We start from the raw sequence: 5340 nt of genomic DNA on the forward strand, positions 1-5340 counted from the left end.
CTTTCTTCTCAAAAATAATGAACCACATAATGTTGATTTATTTATTTTTTAATTGAAATTCCTAGACCCAGGCCCCACCTCAGCTGCATCAGTAACCCATAGATTGCCTGAAAGACACAGCCTGGAGTTGGCTGATGCACGAGTACACACCGGCTTCACAATCCACCCCAAAAAAACGCCAATTTCTTTGAAATTGTCTGACAAAATACCTTTTTGTTAAAACAAGCGCATATACAGCAGTCAGAAAACTCTATAATGCAGGACGGTGGACCACCCAAAGACATCTTCTATAATATAATAAACCACACAATATGTTCAATTTTTTTTTAAATAATTGAAATTCCAAGACCAAGGCCCCACCTCTGCTGCATCAGTAACCCATATATTGCCTAACGGACACAGACTGGAGTTGACTTGTGCACGAGTACACACTACACACCCGTCACCCGAGCTTCACAACTGTTTACGCGAGCGCTCCGGGGTCCACGCTCCTCCCCGGAGCGCTCGCTACACTCTCGCTCCCGCAGCGCCCCGGTCAGATCCACTGACCGGGTGCGCTGCGATACCGCCTCCAGCCGGGATGCGATTCGCGATGCGGGTGGGCGCCCGCTCACGATGCGCACCCCGGCTCCCGTACCTGACTCGCTCTCCGTCGGTCCTGTCCCGGCGCGCGCGGCCCCGCTCCCTAGGGCGCGCGCTGCAGCGCGGGTCTCTGCGATTTAAAGGGCCACTGCGCCGCTGATTGGCGCAGTGGTTCTAATCTGTGTGTTCACCTGTGCACTCCCTATGTATACCTCACTTCCCCTGCACTCCCTCGCCGGATCTTGTTGCCATTGTGCCAGTGAAAGCGTTCCCTTGTGTGTTCCTAGCCTGTGTTCCAGACCTCCTGCCGTTGCCCTCTGACTACGATCCTTGCTGCCTGCCCCGACCTTCTGCTACGTCCGACCTTGCTTCTGTCTACTCCCTTGTACCGCGCCTATCTTCAGCAGTCAGAGAGGTTGAGCCGTTGCTAGTGGATACGACCTGGGTCACTACCGCCGCAGCAAGACCATCCCGCTTTGCGGCGGGCTCTGGTGAACACCAGTAGTGACTTAGAACCGGTCCACTAGCACGGTCCACGCCAATCCTCTCTGGCACAGAGGATCCACCTCCTGCCAGCCGGCATCGTGACAGTAGATCCGGCCATGGATCCCGCTGAAGTTCCTCTGCCAGTTGTCGCCGACCTCACCACGGTGGTCACCAGCAGTCACAACAGATAGCGCAACAAGGCCACCAGCTGTCTCAACTGACCGTGATGCTACAGCAGCTACTACCACAGCTTCAGCAATCATCTCCTCCGCCAGCTCCTGCACCTCCTCCGCAGCGAGTGCCGCCTCAGGCCTACGACTATCCTTGCCGGATAAATTTGATGGGGACTCTAAGTTTTGCCGTGGCTTTCTTTCACAATGTTCCCTGCACTTGGAGATGATGTCGGACCAGTTTCCTACTGAAAGGTCTAAGGTGGCTTTCGTAGTCAGCCTTCTGTCTGGAAAAGCTCTGTCATGGGCCACACCGCTCTGGACCGCAATGACCCCCGTCACTGCCTCTGTACACTCCTTCTTCTCGGAAATTCGAAGTGTCTTTGAGGAACCTGCCGAGCCTCTTCTGCTGAGACTGCCCTGCTGAACCTGGTCCAGGGTAATTCTTCCGTTGGCGAGTAGCCCGTGCAATTCCGTACTCTTGCTTCAGAACTTTCCTGGAATAATGAGGCCCTCTGGCGCACCTTTAAAAAAGGCCTATCCAGCAACATTAAAGATGTTCTGGCCGCACGAGAAATTTCCTGCTAACCTACATGAACTCATTCATCTAGCCACTCGCATTGACATGCGTTTTTCCGAAAGGCGTCAGGAGCTCCGCCAGGATATGGACTTTGTTCGCACAAGGCGTTTTTTCTCCCCGGCTCCTCTCTCCTCTGGTCCTCTGCAATCCGTTCCTGTGCCTCTCGCCGTGGAGGCTATGCAAGTTGACCGGTCTCGCCTGACACCTCAAGAGAGGACACGACGCCGCATGGAGAATCTCTGCCTGTACTGTGCCGAGGTACCGAACACTTCCTGAAGGATTGTCCTATCCGTCCTCCCCGCCTGGAAAGACGTACACTGACTCCGCACAAAGGTGACACAGTTCTTGATGTCAACTCTGCTTCTCCACGCCTTACTGTGCCTGTGCGGATATCTGCCTCTACCTTCTCCTTCTCTACTATGGTCTCCTTGGATTCCGGATCTGCAGGAAAATTTTTTTTGGCCTCTCTTATCAACAGGTTCTACGTCCCTGTGACCAGTCTCGCCAGACCCCTCTACATCTTTTGTATTAACAATAAAAGATTGGACTGTCTCATGCGTTTCCGCACAGAACCCCCTCCTAATGTGCATCGGACCTCATCACGGAAAAATTGACTTTTTTTTTCCTCAGGTTCTTTGGCCCCAAGAAGAGGGGGAGACCCAAGGGGGGGGGTACTGTTACGCCGAGCGCTCCGGGTCCCCGTTCCTCCCCGGAGCGCTCGCCTCATCCTCGTTGCTGCAGCGCCCCGGTCAGATCCACTGACCGGGTGCGCTGCGGTACCGCCTCCAGCCGGGATGCGATTCGCGATGCGGGTGGCGCCCGCTCGCGATGCGCACCCCGGTCCCCGTACCTGACTCGCTCTCCGTCGGTCCTGTCCCGGCGCGCGCGGCCCCGCTCCCTAGGGCGCGCGCGCGCCGGGGTCTCTGCAATTTAAAGGGCCAGTGCCCCAACTGTTGGTGCCTGGCCCAATCTTCCCAATTACCAATTAGTGTGATCACCTGTGTACTTCCCTATATTACCTCACTTCCCCTGCACTCCCTTGCCGGATCTTGTTGCCTTAGTGCCTAGTGAAAGCGTTCCCTTGTCTGTTCCTAGCCCGTGTTCCTGACCTCCTGCCGTTGCCCCTGACTACGATCCTTGCTGCCTGCCTCGACCTTCTGCTACGTCCGACCTTGCTTCTGCCTACTCCCTTGTACCTCGCCTATCTTCAGCATCTTCAGCAGTCAGAGAGGTGAGCCGTTGCTAGTGGATACGACCTGGTCACTACCGCCGCAGCAAGACCATCCCGCTTTGCGGCGGGCTCTGGTGAAAACCTGTAGTGGCTTAGAACCGGTCCACTAGCGCGGTCCTCGCCATCCCTCTCTGGCACAGAGGATCCACCTCCTGCCAGCGGCATCGTGACAATGACACCTTGTCATTATTCTGTAGGTCCATACGGTTTAAAATGATACCCTACTTATACAGGTTTAATTTTGTCGTACTTTTTGGAAAAAATCATAACTACATGCAGGAAAATGTATACGTTTAAAAATGTCCTCTTCTGACCCCTATAACTTTTTAATTTTTCCACGTGCAGGGCGGTATGAGGGCTCATTTTTGTTTTGATCGGACTTTTTGATAACTTTTTTATTCATTTTTTAATGGTATAAAAAGTGACAAAAACATGACCCTTTTTTGGACTTTGGAATATTTTTACGTGTACGTCATTGACCGTACAGTTTAATTAATTATATATTTTTATAGTTCGGACATTTATGCACGCGGTGATACCACATATGTTTATTTTTATTTACACTGTTTTATTTTTTTTAATGAGAAAAGGGGGGGGTGATTCAAACTTTTGTAGGGAAGGGGTTAAATGATCTTTATTAAAGGGGTATTCCAGGCAAAAACTTTTTTTTATATATCAACTGGCTCCGGAAAGTTAAACAGATTTGGAAATTACTTCTATTAAAAATCTTAATCCTTCCAATAGTTATTAGCTTCTGAAGTTTTCTGTCTAACTGCTCAATGATTATGTCACGGGAGCTGTGCATGATGGGAGAATATCCCTTGCATGATGGGAGAATATCCCATAGGAGCTGGACAGCTCCCGGGACATGAGTCATCAGAAAGCAGTTAGACAGAAAACAGCAACTCAACTTCAGAAGCTAATAACTATTGGAAGGATTAAGATTTTTTAATAGAAGTAATTTAAAAATCTGTTTAACTTTCCGGAGCCAGTTGATATATAAAAAAAAGAGTTTTTGCCTGGAATACCCCTTTAACACTTTTTTTTTTTGAAGTTATAGCTCCATAGGGACCTATAACACTACACACACTGATCTTTTACACAGATCACTGGAGTGTATTAACACGCCTGTGATCAGTGTTATCGGCGCTGAGTGCTCCTGCCTGGATCTCAGGCACGGAGCAGTCATTCGCCGATCGGACACCGAGGAGGCAGGTAAGGGCCCTCCCGATGTCCTGTAAGCTGTTCGGGAGCCGCGATTTCACAGTGGCGGTCCCGAACAGCCCGACTGAGCAGCGGGATACTTTCACTTTCGCTTCAGACGCGGCGGTCAGCTTTGATCGGCGCGTCTGAAGGGTTAATACAGGGCATCACCGCGATCGGTGATGTCCTGTATTAGCCGCGGGTCCCGGCCGTTGATGGCCGCCGGAACCGATCCGATATGACGCGGGGACACCGCATGACCCCGCGGACGTAAATATACATCCTTCATCGTTAAGGGGTTAAGGATGCTGGAGTGCACTGTATGCAAAAGACAATCAATGTCAAAATATGTTGAATCACTGTCTGCAGTACAGCGACATTAAATCTTGTGATCCTTGGGACACTCGTTAAAGACACAGCCCATTTTGGCCTTAAAGGAGTACTCTGCCCCTAGACATTTTATAAGATGTCTTATCGCAGGGGTCCCGCCGCTGAGGACCCCTGCAATCTCGGCTGCAACACCCCAGATATCCGGAGCATGGAGCAAACTTCGCTCTGTGCTGGATGACTGGCGATGCAGGGCGGAGGCTCGTGATGTCACGCCAACGCCCCCTCAATGCAAGTCTATGGGAGGGTCATCTTGGGTGCTCGGATCCCCGTGGCCATGTCACATACGATCCGATCATCCTTTTAAATGCACGCATTGCCGCAGATGCTGTAATCAGCATTGATCACGACATCTGAGGGGTTTATGGCGGACATCAGCGTAATCGCTGATTTCCGCAATTACTAGTGGGTCCCTGGCTGCTGATAGCAGCTGGGACCTGCCGTGCATGAACCGAGCACTGTTACGGTGCTCGCGTCATGTACAGGAGGTAAATGTACATCCTGGAGGGTCAAGTACCAGGACACCAGACTGTACATTTACGTTTTATGCCGTTAAGGAGTTAAAATGCAAGCACACATAGCCCCCCTGACATGTTTCACTCTGTTTCATGACATGTTTCTGAGGTCTGGGGATAAGGGCCATTAATCCCAGACCTTAGAAGAAGCTCTGTGGAGTGAAACATATCAAGGGTCTATATGTG

The sequence above is a fragment of the Hyla sarda genome, unplaced genomic scaffold, assembly GCF_029499605.1.
Source record: "Hyla sarda isolate aHylSar1 unplaced genomic scaffold, aHylSar1.hap1 scaffold_792, whole genome shotgun sequence".
Lineage (NCBI taxonomy): Eukaryota > Metazoa > Chordata > Amphibia > Anura > Hylidae > Hyla > Hyla sarda.